This window comes from Mandrillus leucophaeus, unplaced genomic scaffold, assembly GCF_000951045.1.
Source record: "Mandrillus leucophaeus isolate KB7577 unplaced genomic scaffold, Mleu.le_1.0 Scaffold948, whole genome shotgun sequence".
NCBI classification, from domain to species: Eukaryota; Metazoa; Chordata; class Mammalia; order Primates; family Cercopithecidae; genus Mandrillus; species Mandrillus leucophaeus.
The window spans coordinates 660,574-675,130 of NW_012110341.1; the positions used below are offsets into that span (position 1 = coordinate 660,574).

The 14,557-nt window shown below is 35.3% G+C and overlaps 2 protein-coding genes across 2 annotated transcripts in view; one reads left to right on the forward strand and one right to left on the reverse strand.

The window, feature by feature from the left end:
- The window catches only part of LOC105532300 (catenin alpha-3-like), a 695,161-nt gene that overhangs the window by 430,191 nt on the left and 250,413 nt on the right, over nucleotides 1-14,557 (reverse strand). The gene's annotated exons all lie outside the window — the stretch shown is intronic.
- The window catches only part of LRRTM3 (leucine rich repeat transmembrane neuronal 3), a 181,073-nt gene that overhangs the window by 2,593 nt on the left and 163,923 nt on the right, over nucleotides 1-14,557 (forward strand). The gene's annotated exons all lie outside the window — the stretch shown is intronic.

The following is a 14,557-nucleotide window of genomic DNA, read 5'->3' on the forward strand; positions in this document are numbered from 1 at the left end:
CACCCCCGGCCCTCTTCCCTCTCCCTCTCACTTTGCTGGCAAGGTCCTTCTCTGTCCATTTTAGTGCATTCATAATACTGGTCATTTTCCTCTCATACATAATCAACCCATTGAAATTTAAACACCACAATCAAGGTGAGGCTTGAACTCCGGTTTAATATAATACCTGTTGTATAAGACCCTTTATTGATCCCATTAATGTCGTATTTGTTTTAAGATAAAACTTCTTTCAAAAGTAATCCCCCACATCTGCTGTTATCCTCCTGGTGGTACCAAATCTACAGTTATAGAAGGTTTGCAGCTGACTGACAAATCAAGGAAAGAGGTGAATGATTCCAGGTGCTTGGAGCTTGAGCTGATTCTTGGAGATGACTCAGTTACGGGAACATTTTAAAGACAGGCAGAGCCTTTAAACCAATGCCTGACTTAAAAAGAAAATTGCAGGAAACTATCAAAAGATGGTGCTAGGTTAAAGCAGCACCCTGAGCAGTTTCCAGAGGCGTCTGAATTACAGTAAGGCAAGCACAGGCACAAAGTGATGAAGGGTTAAAATACTGCAAGTAGACAACTGCAAAATGTGAGGAGATGACAAAAATGTAAAGTTTTCGACTCAAAGCCTTGTCTTTGAAACCCATCTCTGTAAAATCAGACTAGAGGTTTCACTGTCAATTTCTTCCAGCCTGTATGTTTCACAAATAAATAAATGAAACAGCATTGAGAAGCCAGATTTCTCCACCACACCTCACGTTAGTTAGCGAGTTTTCAGGTAAGGTTTGCAAATGGGAAAGCAGCTTGCTACAGGCATGTGGTTGAGAACTTACCAGAATTTCTCTTTCCAGTTTTTTCAAAGACCCTAATGTAGTTAGTATAATCATTAGCTCTGTCCTGATCTGTTCAGGATTTGTCAGGCTGCCCTGTTGTGTTCCATTACATGTCCTGCACACACTAGTCCCCTAATGACAGACACTTCCTTCAGATGTATAAAGAGAACACATTCCAAGACATGCCTTCCACCCATAGCCTCATTGAAAAGGATGACTTTGATAACACCTTAATAAATGTATAAAATAAATCTTAGAGGAAAAAAGACCACTATGACAGTTCTGTTGCTTTTCTATTGCTGACATTACAGTGTCCCTGTGTTCATCTGTATTGTGAACTCATCCATCAGTACAATTCTGTACAGACCCTGTTGGCAATCTGCAAGCTGCATGCATGTTTTTATGCCATTGGTGAAAGTTTATTGACTGCAGCACGAATATCATAGCCTCTGTATTTGAGTAACTTGAACCATAGTCAATTAAGGTTTTCAGAAATATATCTTTAGTCTGTATTTTCCTTCATCCTCCAAAATGAACAGTTCTATTATAGAAGCAAATATCAGGAATTGCAACATTGAGGCTGTTTCATTTAATTTGGCTTGCCAACCCCTACATCTTTAACCATGTCCCTCTTCTCTGAAAACAGAATCACTGCAGCAAAAAAGAAAAAGTGAATGGCTATTTTTACTAAATTTTTTTATTGATTGGGGGTTTTTCATATGCCGAGAGGAAAAGTCTAGGCAAGTCACCATAAAATAAAATTTTAAGGATGCCAGATTATTAAATTCATAATTTTATAAGCAATAAAGAAAAAGAAGTATTTAAAGTGGATTTCTCAAGGTACTTTGATATTGATTAAATCTTACAATAGATGCCACTTCAGAAAAACATCGTAGCTACAATGTTTACCCATGAATAATTGTTGAATGTACATGTATTAATGACAAAAATCACATATTTCCAATGGATTAATAATGCAGATACTTCCTTACAGCTTACTGGATGACTGAGCTTATTGTGATGGTTTTTACTGAAGTTGTAACTTTACATTTTTCATAAAGCATCAGTAAATACATATTCCATCTTAAAAAGAAATTTTCTTTGGCTAGCCTCATTTTTATCTGTACTAAAGATGTTTGTATTAATGAAATGCAGTCTTAAAGTGAAGAACCCCATTTCTATTATTTTTTACTTAACCTTCTGCCTTACTTGTGATGGATACCAAATATATTTAGGCAATGTATACTTATATTTTTGAATTATTGCAGATTCTCGATGCTGTGGTGCTACTAGTATATATAAAATATGCTTGCTATATTGAAAAGCATTTCTCAAATTCAAAGCTACTTGATATATAAAATATGATATAACACTAAATGAATCGCCAATATTTTGAAAGCTGGTCACTTTTTAATGGCTAACTTTACTTATAAACATAATAATAGATAAGAACAAAAATAAAATCCCTTAGGTGGTAAAACTCATTTTGATTTGGCACATTAAATTATGGGAAAAAAGTTCTTTCTTCCTCCTCACTCTTTGAGAATGAATCTTCTGTAGTTCTCAGTATCTTCTGAGCACAGATATATAATTCTTGTAGATTTAACAATAACTAGTTTACCACTGTAAATTTTAAAAAGTCAACTGCCAAATAGTCTACTGCTCAAAAGTTGTTGCCTCACCTCCATCTCATGGTACTTTCTGGACTACACATCATAAATCTATTCGTATAAGTATTTCAAGTTCATGCAGATTAGAGAAATGTGATTGATATTTATGTTTCTAGTACGTATTTACATAAAATATTGGACTTCCTCAAAGGTGACAACAGTTTATTAAAAAAAAAAAAAAAAAAGCCTGACCTGTTGAACTATACAACAGAACACAGAATACTTTGCTTTACCAAAACAGAGAAGAAATGGAATTTAGTCTCTAAACTGCATGTGGGTTTTTTTCCATTTTTATTAACCCCAGTACAGAGAGTGCTACCACAGCATGTAGTTAATAGTCCCAGTGCCACAGTCTTGTAAGCAATACTTATGCAAGATATATTCCATTTAAATGAGTTTGTATTTTCCAAGGATGTTGATATTACATCTTTTCAAAGAATTTACACCATTTTTCACTGGATTTGGTGAGTGAACTACCTAAGTAGACAGGCAATAAATTGTCTTTCTATGGAGCAGCAGTGACCTCTAGTGGCTAGTTAGACTAACCACAGCTATTCACACATTTTAGCTTTTTATCCTGAATTCTTGTGTAAATGTGGTTTACAACATATGTTTTTTTGACTAGTAAATCAGATTTGAATTTTATTTAATTAACTTCCCTGGTAAATATAATTATAATGTAATTTTTTAATGTTATTCTTTTCATTTTGACTTTTTTAGTAATACTGGAACAGAGGCCATAGAATTGGTACTGAGGGCTAGAAAAAAGTGTCCAAAGATGAAAAGCGAGTAATAATGCAATAAGAATAGATAAGAAATATTTTAAAGTGCTTATGCTCATCAATGCTGGGTAAACATTTTGACATTTTTATTAAAGGGGTTAATGTTTTTCATCAGCAAGATACATACAACTTAGGTAGGAAAAACAAATTTTAATATTAAATCAAGAGTCGGCATTAGTTATTCACTGGTCAGTAGATATGTCAAAGGTGTCAAGGGAGGGGGCCTCCCCTTCCGGCTTTAGAACTCTCAGTTTGCTGATTGTGCCAGTGACCTGTGCTTTGCCCCAGCGCTTTCTCCCTCCCTCCCCCTTTTCAGTTAGCTGAACACTGGTTCTATTAGGCTCTCTGACAATGATGTTACAGTCTAAGAGGTGATGATTCATGGATAATGAAATTATGCTCTCCTTCTGGGGAAGGATAATGCAGAGTCAGATTCATAGATTTGGCAAGAGGTTTTAGGATGCTGTAGGTGCATGAAGTATCTTTTCTTCCCTTGACATTTACCAAAATGAGAACTCAAATCGTTTATTTAAAGTGTGGATTAGACTGCATCAGAAACAGCATCAGGTCATGAAGCCTGAGACAAAGTGAGTTCCAGACATGGCAAGTAAGAATCGAGCCATGAGAAATAAAAAATTCAGAAGCTGTTGCTTCATCTATTCCTTTTTGCTCTGGATTGTCATTAGAATCCAGATCTGTAGCAAACCCATGGAGTTTTGCTATTCTTGTATTCTCCTAGCTCCCTACGCTAAAAATCAGAGGCAGTTTTGGGAAACAATGAGCACAAAAGCATATTTGGGTAAATTTGAATGACATAAGTTTTAAGTGAAGTAAAATGAATGGATGTTAAATAGCTTGTATCAAACAGCTCTAATTGAAAACGAATTAAAGAAATGATAATAATACACAGGTGAAAGTGACTGCTTTCCAAATCATAATAGCCTACAGAATTGGACCCAAATTCTTTTAGCCTCCAAAAGTTGGTGATGATTTTGGCTAGCTGGCTAGAATATAATAAAATACAACCAAGAAAATCTAAATAACAATAATTTATTATTATTTTTCATTTGAGGAAAATATGACAGCCAGGCATGGTAGAATATGGGCCTTAGAAATTAAGACCTAAATTCAAGTTCCTTTGACACTTGCTAATCAAGACATCGCAGGTAAATTTCCTGCCTTTTCTGAACTTGAAGTTTCTCATATGTACAACAGATGTGTACTATTGACTGCTCATGGTTATGAGGAGGACGAAATGTGAAAAGTACTTTGTAAACTCTAAAATGGCAACTACCTCTTCCTTTCAAAAAGCACTTAGTGAGATACTGAGTGGGGTTCATTGTTCTATGTTTGGCATGAGCCAAAAAGAAATCAGTAACCTCTATGTTACAGAACCCCAAGCCCATTTTACATCATTACAAGTCTAGAACTTTGTCTGTGACTTTCTGTTTTCACATAGACACAGCTTCTTTCACCTCATGCTATCTAAGTCTATGATTTTTACACTGATTGTCACAATGTACAACAGACATAAAGACACTGACCACGGAACACTAAAACAAATACTCATCAAACCCATTAAAAATTCTAGTTGTATTTCAAATCAGGTAACTATAGCAAGGGCTTTCAATCAGGACGTTTACCTGTCCACTCCCTTTCTAGTATCATTGTGTTCATTCCTTGTTGACTTTACACTGGATCAATATAATGTTTATATGGCAACATGACATCATTATTGAGCAAAAAGTAATTGCATATAACATGTTACTGTAGGATTAGCACGCATTCCAGGTATCGGTCACATGATATCTGCTCTGATGTTTCTTCCCTGGGCACTCCAGTGGAAGACTGTGCTCAAGATCTCCTCTTAGTATAGAAATTACTATTGACTTTATCAATTGTAATTATTGAAAAATCACCGGATAAAGAGGGGCACAAATGTACAGGGACATTCTTTTATATGTCATTGCTTATGCAAAATTACATCATTAATTCATCAAAGAATGACCAAAAGCTTCCTCCACTGGATGTGGCTGCTCTTACCAATATGAAGTAGCAGGTGTATTCTCAAAATTTTTGGAATTTAACAAGACACAGACTGTTCCTCTTTGACAACTGATTTCTTATGGCATAGCTAAAGATCAGAGAGAGGATGATGGTTTTTCAGGTGGGGAAGCAGTTGTGAATTTTATGCCATTTTAACTTAATAGGGTCATGAATGGATGCTCTTGAGTTAGGGCTCCTGAACATGTGAGGAAAATTCCAGAAACACAGAACAGGAATATGTGGGACATGGTATAAGACTAAGCAAGTACAATGTATTTTACAATTATACTTTCTAACAACAGAACTTCCATAAGCAATAATAATCCATTTTATTGGGAAAAAAAGAAAAAAAGAGCTTCTATCTTGTCATTTCCAGCAAATGTTGTTATGATAATTAATAACTTTATTAACAATTCTCCATGTTTTCTTTTTATTTTAAGGGCCCCCACTTCTCCCAAGCAGGATTCTCCTTTATTCCTTTCTCCCACTCTTAAATTGTTGTTCTCTTTATTTGAAAGAGTCTCTAATTCCTATATAACAAAAAAATGTCTACCTTTATTAACCAACACAATTCAGTCATTCTGCTCAAAGGGGCGGCATTATCTCCAAAAGAAAAGTTATGCACTTGCATTAAATATTAGGACACAAAACAAATTCAAAGCTGGCTGACACTTCTCTTTCCTCTACAATCTATAAAACACCTCCACAGTATATTCTGATTTTCAATTGAAGAAATAGGATCTATAGTTGAATTACAGTCTTACAAATTATTAAAGCTTACTGTTTTCCTCTTAATTAGCTAACTCCTAGAAAACAAAGTATAGGACTTTATGTATGGGGGTACTCAACTGTATTTCACCAATCAGAAACACTCTTTTCAATAATCAGAATTTTGTCTTCTCAAGGGTAAAATACAGTTTTATGGTCTGGCATATAAAATAATAAGGTAAATACTACATTTAGCAAAGGCAATTTTGTTGACATTTCATCATATCAATTACATCTATGCAGGGTGGAAAATACCTTTTGTCGGTAAGGAGGAAATTGCTTCAATTAAATGTAAATCCTTATTCAGCATTCTTGGTGCTAAAGCTTATTAATGAAGTGGTAGTAGAAAGAAAATGCCATCAGACAGTGAAGCTACAGTATCATGAGGCTACGCTACATTGAGTGGTGTTCATAGGTTCAACTGGGTGGTCCTCATGTAGCTAAAAATGTGCTCTTTGTCATGAATATAGATCTATGTACTTTCTAAAAGAAAGAATATGCTTACCAACATAGCCCTTATATTGACTGTCTTCCTATAAGTTCCCTCATTAATCTTTGATGCGTTCAACCAGAATCTAAGAGCTTTAAAGGAAACTTGTAGAATGCATCATGTTGATATTGAAGAAGTAGAGTAGCTTTTAAAATTCTGACAAACGTGTGATAAGATTACAACAGTGAAAACTCTCTGAGTTACAACAGTGAAAAAAGTTATAACAGTGAAAACTATAGGAAGTTTACCATAGTTGAAAACTCTCCAAGAAGTTTTAAACTAACTAAGGACTTTGAGATTAGTGTTGGCAAGTACTTGCCAATTTATGAAAAGGATTTTGCCCAATGTATACAAAATTTTAACATGAAAGGTATAAATAGTTGATTTGTGTACTGCCTCCAATAGAGGGTTAGGTAACATCACTGAATTATTTTTTAAATGGAATATTTAAAGATCTTTCTAATATGGCAGAGGAAATATTACATAAGTATTTGTATTTCCACCAAGGTAGACAGGTTTTACAAGCCTAGAAAAAATATATTTTTCCCATTAGGTGAATACTTTTCCTATAAGGTGAATATATTTGGGTACAATTGAGTCCTTATTATGTACCAGGAATTTGTATATATTATCTAACAATTTGATAAAATGCCTTTTATGCCTTTAGTAAACTCAGATAGTTTTCCTTAAAATATAAGAACAGAGCCCTTTATATTGAGTCTGTCTTCCTATCAGTTTCACTCATTAATCCTATACATTTTCACTTCTTCATAGGACTGCCCTAAAATAATTAATATCCCACCCACAAAGGCTTCTCAAAGCCAAATCATACATCTCCAGATCCCTTTAGGAAACAATTTCCAATGATTTACCATTAGAACATCCCTCTGCTAGTCAAAGTCGAATCTGCCAGTATACTGTTCCTTCCAGCCTGTGGCACCCACTCCAGCCCATTTCATGTCATTCATTAAAAAGCAGCAGGTGTTTAGTCTTTTGGACTTTTACAGGGAGGACTAAGTAATAAAATGTAAAAATCTATGTATATTTTTATGGGCTCCACTCTGGTCACTTTTATGGTCTACACAGAGATGTGTGGGGTCTTTATTTGTTTACACTACAATGCAAGAGCATTAAGCTAGATATAGATGAAAAGAGAAAGTCAAGGTAGATTTCAAAATAGCCAAAAGCTCACATTATACATTTCTTAATGTTAAGCCAAAAAAAAAAAAAAAAAAAGCCCAAATGATGACGATCCTGTAATTCACTTTCTTGAAAGCTAATTTACCCTCCCCCAAGTTTGCCATCACATTCTTAAATTTAAGCCTGATGTCCCTTCTATTTTGCCATTTCTAATAGGTTTTCCTGGTGTTTTGTTTTTTATTTGTTGTTGTTTTGTTTTGTTTTTGTGTTGTTTTCTGCCTGCAGATCTTTTCTCAATTCTTTGAGTGCACTGCCTTGCCTGTTTTTCTAGAATTCTCAGTCAAATGTTGATCCTGTCAGAAAGTCACAGAGTCAGTTTCATGGTTGGAGTCATCAGACAGATGGACTAGATTTAACTGTACAGTTCAATCTAGTCAAGTCTGAGATATCTGCCTTGTGTCTTCTCAGCCTCCCATTTCCATGTATTTTCTCTATTTCGAAGTAGTATCCATATTGAAATTCCTCCATCCAGTGGTGCCCAGAGCTTTCTTAGTTTCTTATGCCTTATCGAATGTCTGCTCCCAGAGCCAGAGCAGGATTACTGTCCCTTCCAAGGGCACTTACCTTTAAATAGAGATAAAAGCCTTCAGCTAAAGGTAAGGAAGTTATATATTAAGAGCAGGCATAGCCAGCAGGGTTGGGGAAAGTGCTTCTGGAGGCAAAGACTTTTGCAAAGCGCTCTGAAATCATCCTGTATAGACTCCTCGGTATTCTTCTCAAACATGAATTTGGGCCTTTCCAAAGGAGCCAAGGCAGGGTAAATAATCCATGTTTCATTCAGTAAACTGTATTTGAGAATTTTTTTTTCAGTGAATTGCCATTATACAAAGTCTCCTCAGATTTTTTTCACAGAGAGACAACATTGTATACTAGAAAGAACTTGGACTATGGATCCAGGAAGAACTAGTTTGAATTCTGTTTCTGGGATTTTAATAACTGAAACCTTAAGTCTCAACATCATCATCCTAATAAAAATGTGTAAAAATGTAGTTATCATGGGATTGTTTCAAGAAACCAAAGAATCAGCATTTGTTAAATATTTTTCCACATACATTTCATATATAATACAAAGATCCTATGAAGATTCAGTGAGATGATGTAGATAAAATAATTTCATATGAAAGTTGGCACATAATACTTTCTCCTTCCCTTCATTAGCGCCAACTGCTAAAAATCTCAGTATTACAATGTGCTTTAATAGTCATATTACACTGCCTACTTTTATTTTGAATAACAGACTCCTGGTGGACTTTCAGGAAATAGAATCTAAATTTCCATAAGCTCAAGGGCATCTGGGCACGTAGTTAATACTGAAGAGTGATGGTGGTACATAAAACCAATGTCCTCAGCCTCCCAACAAAGCCCAGCTACATCCACCTTTATTGCCCTACCCTTTCCCATGCTCTACCACTGGCAGGTTCTCAAAGTAGCCCATGCTTCCCTATCTCTGTGCTTTTGATCAAGCAATTTCCTTTGTGAGAAACGCCTTTCCTCCCTCCCAAGTCCTCCTGTCAATTTCTGAGCCTTTCCAGAATAGATCAAATTCTACTCACCCCAGATGTCTTATTAATCTTATCTTGTCCTTCCCTCTTTTCTGGTTTGGTTTTTTTTTTTTTTTTTTTTTTTTTTTTTCAGAGTCTTTACCTCTCCCAGAGACTGCATCACAGTCTACATTATGTTAGAGTTATTAATGGGTTTGCATCACATTTTGAGGAAATGGATAATCTCTTCTTTTCTTTCTTCTTCCAGTGGTGATTGATAGTCTTTTATGCATGACAGATGTTGTTGAATTGACTTTCTGGTCATTATTATAAAGTTATTGTTGCAAATAATCTATAGTAAATATTTCAACTCTATGGAAACTTAATTGTATCAACCTCATATTTCCTTATGTAGTCAATATAAGCTTTTTAAAGTTTTAATTTAATATACACTTTTTCACTATATACACTCTTCTCATTTATCATTGAATGGGCTTCAAAAATTATAGGTGACCACTAAACAATGTGAGGGTTAAGGGAACAAACCCTCCCATACAGTCAAAAATCCATATATAATATTTTACTCCCCCAGAACTACTAATAACATATTGTTGACTAGAAGGCTTACTGATAATATAAAGTCAGTTAACCCATATTTTATATGTTATATGTATCTTATTCTGTATTTTATAAGGTAAGCTAGAAAAATGAAAATATTATTAAGAAAATCATAAGGAAAAGAAAATATATTTATTACTCATTAAGCAAAATGGATAATCCTAAGGGTCTTCATCCTTGGCATCTTCATGTTGAGTAGGCTGAGGGGGAGGAGACTGAGAAGGTGTTGGTCTTGCTGTCTCAGTGTAGCAGAGTTGGAAGGTAATCCGTGTGTAAGTAGACTCATGCAGCTCAAACCCATATTGTTCAAAGGTTAATTGTATTCTTAGGAAAATACGATTTCAAAGGATCATGTTCTGATTTAAATTGCTTGCGTGTTGTGAATACTCTACCAATCGTTTTTTCCTGTGAGAGTTACCAAAGCTATGAACATTTGGAGGGATATGTTAAAGGGAATAAGAGCTAACAAAAATTGAGACAAAGAAATAATATTTAAGTCTAGCTGCGAATACACCTTCATTTTTGTAGAGGCTGGGTAGTCAACGTTTGTTTAAAAGCCATACATTTGTGATCGCTCCCTGTCCACCTCCTCCTGAGAAAGGTCCTTTGCTCTTTAGCTTGGATGTCTCCTTATCTCAACCCCAGGTTTGCAAGGATTCGGCTTTAGACGCATTCTGAGGCCTCTCCTCTCTTATCCACACCAAGGGAACACCCTACACTATGACAGAAACTAGGTCTTTGTCCTCTGATTTTACACATTTCCAAAGTAACTACTTTACTGGAGGCCTCCAACCCTCAGAAGCTGACAAGTGGTAATGTTCATCTTTTTTACCTCCTAAACACTGATCATGCAGAAGGCATATTAGATCATCCAGAACTGAAGCATCTTCCCTTTTCTGAGTTTCTCCTTTCCTCCCTCCTGTTCATTCCTTTACTCCTTTGCACTAAATTTCTTTTTTCTTTCTCATCTCCACTTAAAATTTCTTTCAATTTTTCTTTCTATCCAACTTTTATTTATAAGTCAATCTATACAACTTGGATATATACCTTCAGGCTGAGTTAAAAGAAAAATATTAATAGTTTTATCTCTGATGAAAGCAATAATTAAAATGACACTGTCTAATAATTTAATGTAAAAGAAGGAAAACTTCTATTTGTATTCAACTCTTGTTTGGGCCTATAAATGAAGAACTATAATTTTGTAAATTATAGATTAATTTTAGAAATAAAAATGACCTCCTCCATAATATATTTTAAGTTGCATTTTAATTAGGATTTGTAAGGTAGGACAGACTTATAGACCATCCATATCCCTTTTCATGCAAAGTATTTGTCAGCCTCCAGACCACAGTAACCTTTGTCATCCACAGAGTGGATTCCTTTTTGGAACATATGTAATGAGCAAATTGAAATAAAACTTCTCTTTAGTTATAAAAACTTGTAGTTATAAGGACTTTTGAGAACCTTGCAGTCCATTTTTTTTACCTTCTATTTGAAATTCCAAATGAATTTCATTGTACTTGTAACAATCTTACAAGAACTGCAATCCTCAGGTTCTCTCTTTGTTATCCATTCCATGGTTTCATTGTGGTCACTGCATCATTTCTTACCCCTATATCCATCCCTCTTGCTTAAGATACGCCCAGTGGTTACTTAATTTTGTTTCAATTCTTCTTTGTTTTCATTCTTTTTAAAGAGGAACAACTAAAATAGGTAGCTAGGTTTTGTATTTGTTTTTGCTTTCAGTACTGGAATCTGCTTGGTCCAACTTAGGTAGAGAATCCTGGACTCCATAGCACATAGTTTGAAAAGATGGAAAACCATTGTTCTGTAATTTTCATTAATCTACTTTAGATTCAAAAACTACACATAGGCTGGGTGTGGTGGGTGGCTCATGCCTATAGTCCCAGCACTTTGGGAGACCAAGACAAGGAGGATCACTTGAGCTCTCAAGACTAGTCTGGAAACATAGCAAGGCCTAATCTCTACAAAAAAATGAAAACCTGGGTGTAATAGCACATGCTTGGAAGATGAGGTGGGAGGATTGCTTAAGTCCAGGGAAGATAACAGTGAGCTATGATTGCATCACTGCACTCCAGCCTGAGCAACAGAGCAAGATCATGTCTCTTAAATATATATATACACACACACACACACACATACATATATATTATAGAGTGTCTCATGATGACTGAATAAAAGAAGCCCAGTGGTTAACTAATCTATAATCACAGAAGCAAGAAGTTTCTGACAAAATGTGTTCAGCAACTTTAAATATGAGACCCACAAATTATATTTCCAGAGGTCAAATTTGCATATAACTCCTTGAACTATGACTATCTCCTCATATTCAATTCAGTTTTAAGATCCAGCAGTGTGTTGTACAAAAGTAATCAATGGTTAAATAATTCCCATTTTGTTAGCTCAGTTCACAGTGGCACACTAATTGATTAAAAACAAACAAACAAACAAACAAAAAACCTATCTGATCTTCAATTTGTATTTCAACTGTACCCAAGCTCAGATGCCATCTCTGGTAATATGACAGATTTAGGTTTCTAAATGTTTCTGTGCGCTCCAATAACAGTATGCAGCCTGCAGTAACTAGATCATAGCTCAAAGTGTTGTAAAAAAATGCAACTAAGTTTGCTGAAGAATCATTTTAGAGTTAATTAAACCTTCTCCACCTGTAATTTAATAAAAAAGAGAAAGCCCAACATACTCTTAAAGACGACGGGGGGAAAGGCAGTTTAAGAAATAAAAGTCCTCTGTTTATCCAGGGAGGTACTTTACAAGGCAGACAGCTACACCACAGTAGAGAGACAATATTTCCTCAGCTGAGTCGGTTAATTAAAATGCACAGTTACAACAGACTTTCTTAGAGCCTGCAGCTGAATGACCCAAGTCTCCATTTTACTCCAGTGTCACACAGAACGTGAAGAGGCAAGCATACTGCCTGAACACAATTTGACTCACTAAAATCCAGCACTAAAAACACAAAATACATTTCTCGAGTGCATTTTAAAAGACATATTATCAAGATTTATGACATAAGGATAGAAATAATTTGCAACTAGGCACTGCCAGGAGAATATCTTGGGTTCCTCTCAAGGTAGTTTTAAGAAAAATTTACAAATAAATCTTAAGGTTAGAGTCCACTTTGAACACAGGAATCTTCACCTCTTTCCTTTCAAATGCATGGAATTTGAATCTGACAAACAACCTGTCTGTTGCTAGAATTTATAAGTGATCTGAAAAAATCAAAGGCCACAAAAGCTATTTGTCAAATAAACTGCAGAACGCAATATCAGTCTGCAGGGCTCATTTGCAGAACTCATGATGAGCATGGGAGGAGGGGATGCTAACAGCTGCAGCCTTGACCGCACTGCCCGTGCCAGCCAGAATTCAAGCCGCGTGAGCTGAGTGTGGCTGAAAGAGGGCGCACACAAATGATATTTTAGAAGACAAAAGCAAAAAATGACAAAAGAGGTTCTTATATCCAAGTTTCTTATTATATCAGTACATCAGCATATACATATGAATACCTGAAAAACCACTTTAAGATAGATGCACTGTCAGAGTTTTAAAGGTATTCAAATTAAGTCTGTTCGTGGAATACTCAGTTTCATTGCATGGTATAGGAGGGAGATCGCAGACTTTGAATCGACTAGACCTGAAGTTAAATAAACCTGGGGTGCAGTTGTGGTTAGCCTGGTAGCATGGCATGGCATCAGTTTCCTCATCTGTAAAATGGGAACAATACTTCATGTCCCAGCACAATTTTGAGGATAAACTGAGATAAGATGTTTGCAGGCACAGCAGATGCTCAATAAAAGTTCGTTTTCTCCTGTCCTTTGCTAGATATTTTCACAATGCAGCAAGTTGATTCAAGTGGTGAAGTGGACATTCTCACATTAAACACATAAATTGCCAAGTTTGCAATACATCAAAAATGGTTAAACGTCCTTGACGCTTACCAATCATTATTAAATCAGATCTGAAAAGGATCTACCAGCAATTTGAAAGCCCTCTATTAATATCCTTTAATGGACTTGCTGTATTAAGTATTCCTCTGTAACAATGTTGTTCAGCAACACAACAGAAAAATGCTGTTGTTAGTATTGTGTTTTTTCTAGTAATTCAACATCATTTTCATTTCATAAACATTACTTGAGGAATTGGTTGCATTATCCTAAAAATCTCTCTTTAAAACATTGCCATAATGTCTGTCTTTCTGTGTGTGTGTGTGTGTGTGTCTGTGTGTGTGCTGTGTGTCTCTCTTTCCCTTTTTTCTCCCTCTTCACTTTCTCATTCTCTCTTTCCTTTCTCTATCCCAAACATGGACATATCACACTTTCCCATACTCAGCACTCAAGAGAGCTTGCTAATGTTATTACAGTAAATTAAAATGGCCTGATAACTTAGTAACTAATACATTTCTAGTGTAAAATAATTTAGGCATTTGAAGGAAGAAAACACAATATCAACATTTATGTTTTTAAAACTTCCAATACAGTCTGTGAAATGATGGCTAAATTAAGCAAAAGCAAATTATTCAAAGAGTTACAAAGGAAGAATTCCAATGGGCATTTATTGAGCACCTATTATGTGCAGGCACATATGTTGATTTTTCTTCTTCTCAGGGCAAACAAAATAAAATAGAAGGCAAAGGATATCAGAA